Below are 18,213 nucleotides of genomic sequence, written 5' to 3' on the forward strand. Positions count from 1 at the left end.
TTAATACAAGCTTATATTGGAATATTACGAGCAGCCACTACAGAAGTAATATTGAACTCCCCATCCAAATCCGAAATTATAAGTATTCCGGGTTTCCATTTTTTTTATTATTTATTTCTCACGCTTAAGATATAAATTCCCATTAATTAATTAAAGTCTGCTATGGACTTAATTAATTAACATCTTATTAATTCCAAGAGTAGACTTAGCAAGAAACACTTATTTATTATTCATAGAGTAATAAAACTCCAACTGGCCAGTTTCCGAATAATAAAACCTTGTTCAAGCTCCTCTTGAGGACATTATCAAACGAGACTCACCTCGTGCACGATTCAACATAATAGCAATCCTAGCACCGCTAGATAATGATCACCACTACCCAATATACCTGGATCGTTGGGTGACGAAAAACCCGCACCTTTGTTAAGTCAAAGTAGTAGATACTCAATGCAGTATGCTCAATGCTAACGTATGTAGATTAAGAAATTATTTATCAAGACCTCGTCTTTCAGTAGATAGCATAAAGACTCGTCTTGCTGTTAGATCCATTCAGTGCTATACCACACCAACGTCATCTTATTTCAATAAGGCTTGGAAATAATCGGACTGACATTGCGACCTTTCACGATAGGTAGCCAAAGCCTATCTAGGTTGTGAAATTCTTCTTTTCTTTTGCAAAGCATTGCTTAGAACCGACTGTAGTACCTTAAAGTGAGCGCAGCCCACGACCAGTCTACTAAGCAAAAGACTTAGGCTTTGTTTACTTCTTATGCATTTAAATGTTTATAAAACATCTTATAAATGCACAAGCAAACACAATGTAATAATATATTGATTCTATTCGTGCAAACTGCTCGAATGATACTGAATCAGATCAAAAGTGGATTGTAGAGTTTTTCCGTACACAAGCAAGATTCTATTCGTGCGAACTCGCTCGAAATATGCTTTTCAGTATACTAAACCTAACAATCTTCCACTTATACTCAAAACATGCTTTCGAGTATACCCACTGCCAAAAACTCTCCCACTTATACACAAAGCAGATCTTGGGGCTTGATATATCGAACTACCATTCATTTCACATCATGTTTGAAACATGTTGCCACAAAGGCATTTTCTGTGAAAAATCTGTTTGGTTGTTCTCTGATAATATCTTTTTCACTACTATGTCTTTGTTGCGTACTAGATCTTTAATTAATTTCATCTCTCTATGTGAATTCTTAGTTTATGATCTTGTTTGTCCCTTGAGTTAGCCTTTGCTAGAGTAAAATTACTCATAGGCATACTCAAACTTACGATCAAAGCTACTAGGAGTATACTCCAAATGTAAACACATATAATGAGGATGACTTACTCGATCACTGATTAGTCATGAAACTTAGTCAGTGTAACCCCAAGGGCATTACATGAATGACTGGTAAACTAAAATATAGCGATTAGTCTTTCTTAAGTACTATGGTATATCTCTTACCTCAATCAAAGTCCTTTGTCATGGTTAAAATGATATATACTTGCTATGAAAAGCACAACTAATATCAAACTTAGTACACATCATAGCATACATGAGACATCTATCTGCAGAACTAGTATCATAATTCTTGTTCTCGTTAAGTGTCAAACCACACTTGACTAGAGACAAGACAATTCCATCTTGAATGGTAACAACCTTTTCATGGAATTTCCAATGCTAAAATGTTCCAAGCTATGTATAGATATAGGATTCCTAAGAGAATCTCAACATTCGTTCTAGCAATCTTAAAGAATTAGATACTTAGAAGGTAATTAGTTTCTCTTAAATCCTTTATCTTAAACTGGGTAGACAACCAGTTTCCTACGCTAGATGTCAATCTTAGTTATTTGCAACTTTTATAGATTTCATCATCGTAGAGTACCAATAATACCATATTCAATGCACTTTCAACTTCCTTGTGCTTACAACACGCTTAAGGGCACATGTCAAATTTCAAACATTTGACAATCTCACTAAAACGCATACTCTGATTTAGATGCATGCCTAAGACCATAAAGGTCTTCATTAGCTTCCAATCATGTGTTTCTTGCCCTTTATTACATACTCATTAGGATGTTCCATGTAGATGATTTCCTCAAGACTTCTATTAATATAAAGCTATCTTGACAATCATAATACATACATTCTAATTTATGTAAGTTATGATAGACAGTATGATCGAACAAATCTTGGCACAACGACAGCGAGAAGATGATATTTCTCTTTTGGGCATAACCCATTGTCACTGTCTAGCCATTTGAGATCCATATTTACACTTGCAATTATACTAGTTCCTACTGACTGACACAGCCTGTAGGTAGTATTGCAAGTCTTGTAAAACATGTTGTCTATCTAAGATTGTAGTTTGGAATCTATCACCTTTTCAAGGACGAATATCCAAATGAACCAATTCTACATTGTAGTTAAAGGGATTATGTTCAAGTTAATCTAAGACCAAGTCTTGCGACACTCTTAGACCCATGAACTTGTTATATTCCTAGGAACACTCCCACTACGACAAGGTTCATACAATCTTAGGTGTTGAAGTTGATTTTATTAGCGCAAAAGTTTCTAATGGTATGAATCTTTGGTAATGTGGAAAATTCGATATCTCTCTTTGTCCTGAGAGTTATCACGCTGTTAGACTTTTAGTTCCTCTCTTGATCTTCAAACAAGAGTTCTATCTTTGAAGATTACAGAACTTATAATCTTACATTATTTGGGACAACCTTAAAACATGCATGATTAGTACTCAACTCCAATTACTTGGATACCTTTCCAACATGCATTGGAACAACATTACACCTTGAGATGTGCTAGACTAGGGTCGCTCTAGTCCACAACTCGTGTTTTGTAGAAGGTACTGATGATGGTAGTTTCTTTAAGGTGTATCTTGTTATGTCTAACGCTTATCCCATCAATGATAAGATTTTCATGAGTACAACTCATCACTTAATCAAACTTGTCTTAGAAAGACTTCGATTCCTTCTTACATAACTATCCCATTCTTCAGAAGAACGCTTGGATTCATCAATGGAAGTTAGGCTCCCACTACTGATCATAACCCATTGCTTGTGTCCTTATGGTGTAAACCATTGAAACTTGCTAGTCTTTCTATGTTGCACTTCTGTAAGCGATCTGAATCGAATGATTCTCACTTATAGGTCATCAAACAGACATTCTCGACTTTCAAGCTATTTAACAAACAAATCGTTAAAATCTTGATGGTCTGGATCAGTCTGAACAATAGCTAAGTATTTTCTTGGCCTTAAGACTAAGAGCCATAAATACTTTATCATTCATTGTTTAAGAAGTTGATGTGTTGTTTCATACTCAATCTTGTTGCATTTGTATCGTTTCAATACTATGATGCCTTAAATATCAACCATAAAATAATAATTGAGCAAAAATAGCTCTCACTGCAACAAAAACCTAACTGGATCAAGATCTCTTACTTAGAAGTTGCATTTCCATGTAAGTCATTGTCCTTCATTAAAAGAGGTCAATCCAACTTACAAAACATCTTCACTCGCTTCAGACAAACTTTGATGACAATTCGGGCTCTCCCATTTCCATATCTAGTCTTTTGTTCAAATGAACTAGGACTTAGGAAAAATGCAGCCTTCATGAATTCGTCATCTATCATGTTACTTTCCTCTAACAGTAATATAACGACTAATATTCTAAAGGTTTTCTACTTTTCAGTTAAACCTTCTTGTAGTCATTTCTTATTACTTTAGGCGATGACTTGAGTCAGAAAACTATTTGAGTGATCAAAAGATTCCTCAAAACATTCTGTCCCTCTAGGATATTCCAATCGAATCATCTTGAAAAATTCTATTGATATCCATCTTTCATCGTCACTAACCAAGACTTGTCGTGCTACTTAAAAGAAAATAGCTTGACCTTATTCCTCAAAGAACTTGTCAAGTACATGCAAGATGCATTCTCGAACAATCTTCGTGGAATTATGTCGAGGAAACGGAGGACATGAATCAGTGAGTATAAACTCCAAGTTTTAGCGATGAGAATCTTATCCATTTACGTTTCCAGTCTATATAATTCTGGCATTCGAGTTTATTTCTTTAAGGATCGCAGACAAGATACTGAATGACATAATGAAGATTTGGCAAATAAACTTATTATCACATACTTATGCGCAATACATAATCGCAAATAACCACAAAACAATTATGTATCTTGCAACTATAAAATTAAAATTTTGTATCCTCCCGATGAGGTCAATACGCATTAAAATCTTACATTTTTACTGGTCACAATCATCGACGAATAGTCCAGAGACCACAAGTGTGGCATGGCCGCCTAATGTTGCCTAAGCAAGACCACCGAATTTAGCATTATAGAGTCTCATTTCTACAACACACTCCCATAACAATGCTCATGTGCTGCTAACAAGATCAAGCTATCTCATAAATCCTGTGTGAACTTCTGAATCTCACAGTTTCTTAGGATTATTGTCCCCACAGAGCAGGTGGCGATAATATTGGAAACCACATTCTAGTTCATACTATTTATTTTTGAGAAGTCCGCCCTCATGAACTCGCTATTTCTTAGGATTATTGTCCCCACAGAGCAGGTGGCGATAATATTAGAAAAAACGTTTCATAAATTGTAGACCAATTGATGGAGACCATATACAACGCACTTGTTGTAATTATCGCTTAGATATTTTGTATGGTTTTTGCATAATTATCACATAAGCAGATAAGGCAGATAATCCACTTATAAAGGTAAACACCAAATAAACAGATAAACCCATTTAATGCATGACATTTAAACACACTGGATAATTAACGATAATTATTTAATCTAGTCAAGGGAGAATCAACTAAATAATTAAGTTTTATCTTGGATAATGATTATCCAACTTCTTTTAGGTTTTATCAAGATAGTGTTAACTATCTAAATCCATTTAGGATCATTCTAGATTTTATTTCGATAAAATCAAATCCTTTAATTCAAGATAACGTTTATCTAGGATTATCATTATTTAAATCGTTCTAGGATATTACTAGATAGAAACGATTCCATCATAATCCATACGATAAATAAAATCCAATCAACCAAGATTTATACAAATCTTAATTCTATTTAGGATAGACATCTAGAATATATCATATATTACTTAGGATTTCTTAGATAAATAAGTTTATCTAAATCCAATTAAATAAGGATTTTCTTATGTATTATCTTTATCCTAATCTATCTAGGATATAAATCCAAAAGATAAGGATAACTTAGATTAATGTTTATTTTAATCCATCTAAGATTTGTCTTAATAGAATTAAATCTATTCAAATCAATAGGATAAAATAAATTAATATAAATATTTATCATAATCATCTAGGATTTATCTTGGAATAAATCCATATAAATCTATAGAATTAGATAATATTATATTATAATTATTCAAATCTATCTAAGATTTACCTAGGAATAAATCCATATAGATCTATAAGATAAGAATAAAATATTATATTATCACTATCCAAATCCATCTAGGATTTATCTATGAATAAATTCATATAAATTCATAGGATAAGAATAAAATAATATTATCATTATCTAAATCCAACTAGGATTTGTTTAGGAATAAATCCATATAAATCCATAGGATATAGATCAAAATATTAGATTATTATTTTCCAAATATAACTAAGATTCATCTAGAAATAAAATCCATATAAATCCATTAAATAAGGAAAGAATCTAATTAATCCATAATTTGATACAAAATCAAATCTCATATAATATTTAAAATCCACAAAAGATATATTCAAATCTTATTTCCATATTTATCTTGAATTATTTCCAAAATTGAATCCAAGGATTTGGAAACCCTAATCAAAATTGGAAAGCGAAGTCACGAGACGAGACGATGCGACGTCGCGCGGGTGGAACCCGCGCAAGCGTCGCGCATAGGGTAAACCCTAATCTTGTGCCGTCGTATGGGATGAATCCCTAAATTCATCCGCTGATGGGGCTGCTCACGAAGGGATGCCGCTGCTGCTCGACGTCAACGCACCTGTGTCGTCGTCGCTGCTTGCGCGTCGCCTCCGACAGCCCTCTCTGCACCACAGCCGCTGCTCCATTTCCGGCAGCCCGTGCCTCGCCGGCGCCGCTGCTGTTGCTGCGTCGTGACTGTCGCGACGTCGCCTTCGCAGCGGCTGTGACAATAGCTTCCTTCGAGCCCGGAAACTGCCTAAGAAAAGCTCCCACTCGAAAAGCTGTCACCGCCGAAAACCTGCTGTCTCGTTGTTGTTGCTGTCCGTCGACGACACAGCTGCTGTCCGGCGCTGCTGTCCAAAGACGAAGCAGTTGTTGCCGGAGCTGCTGTCCGTCGCCAACTCTCTCGCTTCCGTCGACTGTCGAGTCTGGGAACTGCCCACGAAGGACTCCCACTCGACTCGCGGGCTCGCCCAGCTCGACGTTTCCGACGCTGCTGCGTCGATGTCACTCCGCCGGCGCTGCCCGTTCACCGCTGCTGCGGTGTCTTCAATTCTGGAGTCGAACCGACGTTTGAATTGACTCACAATTCACGAATTTTTTTTCATTCATGCATGTATTCAATACCATTGGAGTCAAACTAATCATTACCACATAATTATTATGTTATGATTACAAATAGTAGGAATTAGATTCCACATGTCACGTCTTCAACAATCACGGAAAAAGACAACGCAATTCATCCAACCACGCAACGGTCAAAAACATGCATTCAAGCAACTCACGTAACATGAAATTAATCCACATAATCAGAGCAAAAAACCTGGCTCTGATACCAATTGTTGGGGTTTTGGTGCCCCTTGCACAGCGGAAGACTTGTACAAAACAAATAAATCAGACGTAGGATCTATTTGACAGATTATGAGATTAATCAATTCACATGTTAACACAGAATTGCATGCTAGAATGCAAATAATTCATGCTTAAAGAATATAAATCATAAATCATGAATTCTATGGTTTAGAGTTACCAATTTGATTCTCCAAAGAATCGTCGATTGCTCGCTCCTTCTCCACGATGATCTTCAATACTAGACCACAGATCTTCTGACTGGTGTCCCGAACTGTATTCCGACATCAGGGTGGGCTGATCTTATCGAAACACTAGGACTCGAATAAAGAAGACAGGAGTGTCTCACGGAGGAGGAGCTGAGAGAAATTTTCGTCCCCTACACTGTAGAGAGAGGGACGAAATTTTCCTCATCAAAAAATTGTGTTTTCTGTCTCTTTTATTCTCCTATTTATAATAGTTCAAATTGGGCCCAGTTAGGGATCTATGGAAGGTTTTGGATATGGGCTCCCACAATTAGCTTTTTACTAATTAAATTGAACTCACAATTTAATACAAGCTTATATTGGAATATTACGAGCAGTCACTACAGAACTAATATTGAACTCCCCATCCAAATCCGAAATTATAAGTATTCCGGGTTTCCATTTTGTTTATTATTTATTTCCCGCGCTTAAGATATAAATGTCTATTAATTAATTAAAGTCTGCTATGGACTTAATTAATTAACATCTTATTAATTACAAGAGTAGACTTAGCAAGAAACACTTATTTATTATTCATAGAGTAAAAAAACTCCAACTGGCCAGTTTCCGAATAATAAAACCTTTTTCAAGCTCCTCTTGAGGACATTATCAAACGAGACTCACTTCGTGCACGATTCAACATAATAGCAATCCTAGCACTGCTAGATAATGATCACCACTACCCAATATACCTGGATCGTTGGGTGACGAAAAACTCGCACCTTTGGTAAGTCAAAGTAGTAGATACTCAATGTCGTATGCTCAATGCTAACGTATGTAGATTAAGAAATTAATTATCATGACCTCGTCTTTCAGTAGATAGCATAAAGACTCGTCTTGCTGTTAGATCCATTCAGTGCTATACCACACCAACGCAACCCATTTATTCAAAAGTATGGCAGCGCAACCCATTTTTCTCTCACCTCATACCATATATGAACCTCATATATGAAACGATCACCGGACCGACCAACTCGAAAGATAGCGCACAATCCCCTCTGTGTACACTAGCTTGAATAGGGACTCACTCCCTAGACAAACTCGAATTCGATTAAACTCATAACTTCTAGGAGGGACTCACTCCCCACTAGGCGATCAGATAAGCACATCCTTAAAAACAAAATACGACATGGCACAACATATTTGGAATTTAAGCACATAACTCATACGTAAAAAATATTGCGTAAATTTAAAAGTAAGCCTACACATTAATGTAGGATAGAAAGCCCACCTCGTTCTCTTAATATTCTTAACTTGAAAACTCTCACTTCGCCTTAACTCGCTTGCGAAAGAAAACTCTTTTGAAATAAAATAATAAACACGTCAAACTCAAGAAAACATCTAATTAGAATGCATGCATCCTACGTGTGTGCTCGTATTATTCGTTGTCTCCTCTTAGAAAGGTTTCTAGATTCTCGTGTTTTAAAACTCGGCCCGACATCAGCTTCGCAAAATATTTAATACACTGGCATAAATTTATTAACCAAGACATCCCACAAAACAAAATAATCCAACACAACACTAGACTCCCACCTATCGGCCCAACACATAAAAAGTAAATTAAAGTGGCCCAAAAACTTGAAAATAAAGAAAAGAAAAAAAAAGAAAAGAAAAAGAAACAGTACATATACTCCCAACTAGACATGCACAAACCGAACCGGACCACCGGTTAATCGGCGGTTCGGCGTTCAAGCGGGCCGGTTCAGGTTCAAAAAAAGCGTGAATCGTAACCGCCGGTTCGCCGATTTGAACCGGCGTGGTTCAGCGGTTCCAACGGTAGGATCCCGGCTAGAGCGTAGGTTTTCAGGCTAGTGTACAGAAAAACCGGCGGTTTTCAACGGTTCAACACCTTTTTCAGGTGGCAGTGTATAGGCCTGAAAACCGGTCAGAAACCGGCGGTTTCCGTAAAAAATCATGGATTGAACCGCCGGTTAAGTCCGACACCGCCGGTTCAGGCAGTAAACCGGCCGAAATTTGAAATTTGATTTTTTTTCTATTTCTTCCAATTTTACTCCTATAAATACCCCACTTCCCCATCATTTTTACTCACCCCATTCTTGTGTTAATAAGGATTTCCTTCTCAATCTCAATTTCTTTATTCTCTATCCTCATTCTCTCTAATTGCTCAAGTTGTTTACTACTATATTTGTTGTTGTGTTCGTAATTTACTACTTATTCAATACTCAATATTCCATATTACTTTCATTTTGCATTATGCCTTCTTCTCGTGGTGGACAAGGACGTGGTGATCGGGGCAAAGGAATTGCCCAAGATCAAAGTAGTCGTCCCCAAAGATCAAAGCGACCTAGTCGTCGAGAAGTTATGGAAGAGGTTTCCCGAGTGGCGGCTGAACGCATGCAAGTAAGTTCTAACAAATAAAATTATTTTTACAATTCATAATTTCATAAGATTTAGTTTTTTAATTTTTTTTGTATTCCTAATTAAAACTTCAACTTATATAATATTTATAGATAGAAGAAGATCATAGGATGACCATGCTACTCGCTGAAATGCATCAAGGTGGGAGGAGGGGTGGTGGTAGTTCCCAACAACAAGATGACGAGTACGACGTGTCTATATCGTCGGACTCGGACAACAATGATGATAGATCTTATTCTCATATAGCACCGGCGGAAATGAGGACATGCCTCCCCCTCCACCCACTAAAAAAGCATTGAAATCTGATATTTTTGTTAAACACTACAAGAAGGTCATGGTGGTAATTCCAAGTCCTAATGGTCCGCTCTCTCAAGAAGAAACATCGGCGTTTCATGCATATTGTAACTATTGTGATAAAGTCTACAAATTTGCGAGTGGTGGGGGATATGGCACCCTCCGTCATCATTTGGTGACAAAGCATCCGGTAGAATGTGGCATTGCTTCTACCCAAACCCAACTAAACTTCCAACCCGGTGGCTCAGGTTCGTCAGGTACGCCTCTTTTTAAATATGATCCTAAAAATTTTGCTTACATTATGACTAGATGGACTGCAATGAAGCATTTTCCTTTTAATGTTTATGATGACAAAAAAATTGAGGTTACTATGCAAAGTGGTTTGAACGTAGCTGTCAAAAGAGTAGGTCGAATGACCGTTCAACGATCTACCGTTCGACAATGTTTGGAGAAAAAAGTTGAATTATCACGTTATTTACTCAACATGGGACACAAAGTGAACATTTGCTCAGATGTATGGACTGATTGTTTTAATAGACATTCATACATGAGCATTACGGTTCACTTTGTGGACAATAGTTGGATTTTGAACAAACGTTTGATTGGTTTTAGAGAATTTGAGACACCACACACTGCACCCAAAATTGCTTCTTTAATTATTCAAGTTTTGAATGAATTTCAATTATGCAATAAGATATTTTCTGTTGGTTTTGATAATGCAACTGCTAACACTGCAAGTATTAATGACTTGATTGCGGCTTGTGCTCCGGTTATTGGTGGTAAGTATTTTCATCAAAGATGCATATGTCATATTTTGAATTTATGTGTACAAGATGCGCTTGAATTAAGGCAAAAGCATGTTAGTCCTATTAGAACTGCAGTTAGATTAATCCATCAAAAGGTGCCTATTGGCAAAACTTGGAAGAAGTATTGCCATCAAAAGAAGGTAAGATATACGAATTTTACCATGAATGCGTCTCATAGATGGAATTCGACATATGATTGTCTGAATTCTACTTTGACGCATAAAGAATCTTTGTGTGATTTTTTAGAACCTATCTCGTTTCTGATTTATATCTGTCGCATAGTTGTTGGGATCATAGCGTGACTTTATTTAAATTGTTCAAATATTTCAAAAATGCGACTGTTGAATTATCGGGTGTTTATTATTGCACTGCTGTTCGTGTTTTAGAGCATTGCATGTATATATCACTTGGTTTTAAAACTGCGATGAAAAATGCTTCCTCTTCTCCTGAATTGATGTGTGTTTTATATTATATGATTGAAAAATAGCTTAAGTATTTCAGTGAGATTCCAACAGTGTTTTTGATTGCAAAGGTCTTGGATCCAAAATGGAAATTAGCCGATACCTCTAGGATTTTAGATTTTTATTATAACAAGTTGAGTTCTATTGATCTTGTTCCACTTCAAGCATTGCAAGCAGATACCAATGACCAATGAGGAGTAAACATAATCGAAACATTTCAAATAAACCTCCAGGACCGGTCAATTATCCAACAAACCTTCGAGTTTAACTTGCGTGCTCTTACACCGAATATGAAACTAAGTATAACAGTACCCACCAAGTCAGAAGACCTACCCCTCCTCAACAACATAACTTTAGCTTCGCATTTCAAACCGGTTATGATGACCCCAACGCGCAATCCCAATTAGCCGACCTATACAGCTACAACACCGGCGGAAGGTCGTCCTCAGGTATGGTAAGTGAGTTAGATTTATATTTCGATTCACTCTTTTCCTTTGGTGACGAAGATCCTACTCCTCCCGCCCAAATCGACGTCCTCGATTGTTGGGGAACACACGAGAAAGAATTTCCCATACTTGCGTCAATGGCCAAGGAGATTTTTTCGGTTCTGGCTTCCACTGTCGCCGTCGAGTCCACTTTCAGTGTTGGATCACGTGTTGGATGAATTAAGAAGTAGGCTCTCCGCGAAAAATATGGAAGCCGTGATGTTACTTGATGATTGGGCAAAAGCTGACGTCAGAGAACAAGAAAATGATTGGGATGATCGTCAGGAGGAATCACAAGAAGAATTCACCGGGGATGAATCGTAGGCCAACCGTCAACCACCGGCCAACCCAAATAGGTAAGTAAGGTAAGAGAACTACGTGGGCTTTGATTCCCTAATGCAAATGAGCATTGGGGATACGTATGCACCTCAACTTAAATTTTAAATTTAAGTTGAGCTCAAGTCCTTTTTCCTTTATTTCTTTTTTTTCATTTGTTTCTACTTTAAAAATATGCAAATACAATTAAATAATTGTATTTGTATATACTCTAGTCGGTGAAATAGATTTCTCTATAAGGCTAAATCCGAGAAACTTTTGACAATTCTACTATAATTGTTGATTGTTAGACTAAACTCAACATTTAAGGTTGAATTGCTAAAGGTGTCCTCAATTTAGTTATATAGAAACATCTCCTTCGCCGACTAAGAGTATATATACTTATAAATTTATTGTTCAAAATTTCAAGTCTTTTTTTGTAATTTGTAATTAGCTCCGTTGTAGACTAGTAGTCTCGTTGTATTTACATTTTTGTTTAAGACTTCAAGACTTCAATTTTTTTTATTTGTAATTGTTGTAACTTGTAATCTTAATAAAATTGCAATTTTCATCGTGATTTTTTGAATTTTATTTACTCACATTTTATAGATAAATAATAATAAAAAAATTACGAACCGCCGAACTGGCACGAAACTGGAACCAGAACCGCCGGGGACCTTGGCGGGCCGGTTCAGGTTCAAGGAAATCTTGAACCGTGAACCGTCGGTTTTCAAACCGTTCGGAACCGGCGCTTTTCGAACCGTATGCATGCCTACTCCCAACACCCATACACGTCTTCTTCATCAATTTATTTCACAGCAAACTCTTTCTCTCTCCAAATCTCACGTCTCTCTCTCCCTCCGCCATTCTTCTACAAATTCACAGCAAACAATTCCCTCAACACCAAGCTCAAGTCCTCATCTCTATATCCAAGTGAACACAAAATCCCCAAAACATATTCTCTCTCGCTCAAATTTTCATCCAAAGTCAGAAACAGAGTATCCATCTCCCTTGTTCCAAAATCGGCGCCGCTTCACTGCCACTGCCTCTCCGTTGAAGGCCAACTGCTGCCGCTGACTCCATCGCGGCGTCACCGCCTCTGGCCGCCGTTGTCCGCCGCCGCTCCAGGCTGTCAGCTCCTCTGTCGGCAACGTCTCGTCTCACAACCGGTAAGTCCCTCTCCCCAATTCATTCTGATTCTATTTCTTTTAATTGATTTCAATTTGTTTCTCAAAGGATTGAATTTTCAAAAGAGACAAGGGGCTAAACTTAAAGATTGAAACTTTGCACAAGGTACGATGATTCAAAATTATCCTAAATGAATGCAAGGAAAACAATGCTGAGAATTGATCGGTGATTACCTTCTTAGACGATCGAAAACTCTTTCTCTAACTCGGTTCTTTCTCTATTTTTTTTATCAGATTATGAAAAGTGGGAGGGGTGTGGGGGTGTATCTATATATACACGGTTGAATCCTCCTAATTCTCAGGGAAGAGATTTGGACAAAAGATTTGAGTATATTTGAGGTAAAGCATATCATGTATGGTGTCATGTTGGGCTTCTCCAAAAAATTGTGCTTCCAAAAAAATAGTTTCAAAAGGGAATTGTGCTTGAAAAAATAAATAGTTTGGGGTAGAAGAAGAATAATTGGTATAGGCCCAAAATACATACTCCTATTATTTTCCTCCTTCCGACTAAAAGAAACAAAGGCGAAAACTGGCTAAAAATTTCGACGATCTCTCCTAGACGTCACCACGGTTCGTGAACCGCCGGTTCACGGTTCGGAACCGGCGGTTCCGGTTCAAGATTTGTTGGAACCGGAACCGGCCCGTCGAAGACCGCACGGTTCCGGTTTATGAACCGTGAACCGCCGGTTCACTTGAACCGGCCTAACCGTCGGTTGTTACCCGGTTCCGGGCCGGTTCCGGGTCGGTTCGGCGGTTCGGCGGTTTATCCGATTTTTTTTTTTTTTTTTGCATTTTGTAAATTGTAATTCAAGTTTAAAATGTAAAAAAACTTGCGTAAATAACATTAGAATGAAGCGATGTACAAATGTAATTTTATTGATACAAATTACAACTTCAAAATTACAAATTACAACTTTAAAATTACAAATTACAAGTTAAAATTTACAAATTACAACATAAAAATTAGAAATTACAACTTCAAAATTATAAATTACAAAAGACTTAAAGTCTTCATTACAATTTACAAAATTACATATTCGAAATAAAGGGGAGAAAAAAGAAATAAAGGAAAAGGACTTGAGCTCAACTTAAATTTAAACTTAAATTTAAAATTTAAGTTGAAATATAAGTTGAGATGCCTACGTATCCTCAATGCTCAATTGCATTTTGGAATCAAAGTCCACGTAGTTCTCTTACCTTGCTTACCTATTTGGCTTGATCGGAAGTATTGGCGCCTACTCTTCTTCGTCGGGGAAGTAGTCTTGGTCGGGTTATACTACTAGTTTGTCCCAATCCGGTTCTTGGTCTCTAATTTCGGCGGAGCACCAATCATCAAGTAACATGGTGGCTTCCATGTTTTGTCCGGTGAGCCTACTTCTTCGGTCGTCCAAGACGTTGCCTCCAACACTAAAGGCGGACTCGACGGCGACAGTGGAAGCCGGAACCGAAAAGATCTCCTTGGCCATTGATGCAAGGATGGGAAAATCTTTCTCGTGTGAAGACCACCAATCTAGGACGTCGATTTGTTGGGGAACGGGACCTCCTTCTTCCTCATTGAATGAAAAGTGTGAGTCTAAATATAAATCTAACTCACTTACCGAATGTGCCGTCCTTCCTCCGCTGCTGAAGGCGTATAGGTCCGCCAATTGGGATTGGGTGTCGGGGTCATCAACTTGGAAGAAGCCAAAGTTCTGTGTTTGACGGGGGGGTCTAGGTCGAACTTGGTGGGTAGTGTTGTACTTGATTTCGTAATCGTGAAAGAGAGCCCGCAAGTCGAACTCAAAATTTCTTTGGAGGCTTGGGAGGTGGGGGAGGTTTATTTGGAATGTTTGGGCAAGGTTTATGTAGTTGTCGTCGTCGTCAGTTTGCAAAGCTCGGAGTGGTTCAAGATCAATAGAAGCTAAACTGTTGTAATAAAATTCTAAAATTTTGAAAGTACCAACTAGTTTCCACTTTGGATCCAAAACTTTGGCAAGCAAAAAAACTGTTGGGATCTCATTGAAATACTTGAGCCATTTTTCAACCATGTAATATAAAACACACATAAGCTCAAGATTGTTTGCGGAATTTTTCATTGCAGTTTTAAAACCAAGTGATATGATCATGCAATGTTCTAAAACACGAACGGATGTGCAATAATACACACCCGATAACTCCATAGTGGCACTTCGAAAATTTTTGAATAATTTAAATAAACTCAGGCTTTGTTCCCAACAAGAAGATGTTAGATATAAATCATCAACAGGGTAAGTTCTATAAAAATCAACTAAATAGTCTATATGCTCCATTGTAGATTGTAACATGTCATATGTAGAGTTCCATCTAGTAGAAACGTCTAAAGTAAACTTTGTGTACCTTATTTTCTTCGAGTGGCAATACTTCTTCCACGCCTTGCCAATTTGAGGCTTCCAGTGGATCAAGGATACAGCTGTAGTAATAGGTTGAATATGTCTTTGCCATAAAGACAAAGCATCTTGTACACATAAGTTTAAAATATGACAAATACATCGTTGATGAAAATACTTACCACTTATCACCGGGGAGCAAGCCGCAATTAAATCGGATATACTTGCGGTGTTGGCGGTTGCGTTATCAAAACCAACCGAAAATATCTTGTTGCATAACTCATACTTATTCAAAACTTGAATAATTAAAGAAGCAATTGCTTGTGCGGTGTGTGGGGAAGGAAATTGTCTAAAACCAATCAAACGTTTATTTAAAGACCAACTATTGTCTATAAAATGACAAGAAATACCCATGTAAGAATTTCGTTGAAAAGAATCCGTCCACACATCGGAGCAAATATTAACTTTGTGCCCCAAGGTGGATAGACTCTTTGCAATTTCCATTTTTTTTTAAAATACTGCCGGTTGTTAGATCTTTGAGCAGTAGAGGGGGGAATTCTTTTTGCAGCAACATTAAAAGCTTGTTGCATAGTCATTTCATATTTTCTGTCATTAAAAAAATTGAACGGCAAATGTTTCATTGCCGCCCATCTTACCATGGTATCGGTAGTATTTTTGGGATCGTATTTAAATAGTGGCGTACCTGTTTGAGACGATGAGCCGGCGGGGAAGTTGATTTGGGTTTGGGATCTAGAATGCCCAAATTCCACGGGGTGTTTTACCTTCAAATGGCGTGTGAGAGTACCATATCCCCCACCGATTACAAATGGATAGACTTTATCGCAATAGTTGCAATAAGCTTTGAACTCGCCTGTCTCCACGGTAGTGGTCGAATCATCAGGATTAGAAATTACAACCGGGACCTTCTTGTAATGTTTGGTGAAGATGTCGGATTTCAACTTTGGAGGCATCTTCTTCTTTTGTCTCCCGGAAGGAGGAGGAGCTTCGGCCTCCTCGTCATTTTCGCCAACCTGGCCGGCGCTAGAAGGTGGGAATTGATGCGATCCATCGTCGCCTTCGTCCGATGATAGATTCACATCGTATTCGAAACGCGAAGCCGAATGTGGCTCTTCGTCGCCGAGGGTGGCAAGTAACAAGGCCGCATTTCGATCTTCTTCCTCCTACGAGAATTATACACATTAAAACATATAATACTAACATATTAAAACATATTAAAACATACTAACATATTAAAACATACTAAAACATACTAACATATTAAAACTTACTAAAACATATTAAAACATATAAAACTTACTAAAACATATTAAAACATATTAAAACATATTAACATATTAAAACTTACTAAAACATATTAAAACATACTAACATATTAAAACTTACTAAAACATATTAAAACATATAAAACTTACTAAAACATATTAAAACATACTAACATATTATAACATATTAAAACATATTAAAACATACTAACATATTATAACATATTAAAACATATTAAAACATACTAACATATTAAAACTTACTAAAACATATTAAAACATATAAAACTTACTAAAACATATTAAAACATACTAACATATTATAACATATTAAAACATATTAAAACATACTAACATATTAAAACATACTAACATATTATAACATATTAAAACATATTAAAACATACTAACATATTAAAACTTACTAAAACATATTAAAACATATAAAACTTACTAAAACATATTAAAACATATTAAAACATATTAACATATTAAAACGTACTAAAACATATTAAAACATACTAACATATAAATCAAAGGAAGGACCACGCTGAGGCATTCCACAATAGGCCATCTTGCACAAGCATATAAGAAAAGACGGTAGTCCGCACATAATCTTTTTCCGAGCAAGTATACCAAATGGTGCTCTCAAATTAAAGACTTATCATATAACATATTAAAACATACTAACATATAAATCAAAGGAAGGACCACGCTGAGGCATTCCACAATAGGCCATCTTGCACAAGGATATAAGAAAAGGCGGTAGTCCGCACATAATCTTTTTCCGAGCAAGTATACCAAATGGTGCTCTCAAATTAAAGACTTATCATATAACATATTAAAACATATTAAAACTTACTAACATATTAAAACTTATATCATATAACATAATAAAACATATTAAAAAACTACTAACATATTAAAACTTATTATAACATATTAACATAGTAAAACATTTAATTTAGAAGTTTAGAACTTACTTGTAATCGAAGAGCGGCTCGCCTTCCCACCTCCTCCGCAACTTGTGCTCTAGAAGGGGCACGACGACGCCGAGAGTCACTTTGATCTTGAGCAATGCCCTTGCCCCGATCACCACCACGACGAGATGAAGACATGATATTATGAAAATTGGAAGTAGAGAATAGATAGTAGTGTTTATGTGAATATGACTATATGATAACGTGAACAAGAACAACGTGAGTAAATTATGAGCGCAAACAACGTACACAACTTGAGAGAATGAGGATGGAGAATAGAGAAATTGAGATTGAGAGAGAAATTCTTATTAACACAAGAATGGGGTGAGTAGAAATGGAAGAGGAGAGGGTATTTATAGGGGAAAATTGTGATTAAAAATTTTAAAAAAAAAATCAAATTTTGAAAAATAACGCCGAAACCGCCGGTTTTCGGTGGAACCGGCGGTTTACGAACCGTTTGAATTTTCAAATTTTGAAAATTGCGGTGGGAAACCGCCGGTTTAGGCCCGGAACCGCCGGTTTAACCCTGAAATTGTGAAAAGGCTAGGGAGTAGGCCTGAAATTGTGTCGGAAACCGCCGAACCGCCGGTTTCGCCGGAACTGGCGG

Source organism: Salvia splendens, chromosome 1 (assembly GCF_004379255.2).
Source record: "Salvia splendens isolate huo1 chromosome 1, SspV2, whole genome shotgun sequence".
NCBI classification, from domain to species: Eukaryota; Viridiplantae; Streptophyta; class Magnoliopsida; order Lamiales; family Lamiaceae; genus Salvia; species Salvia splendens.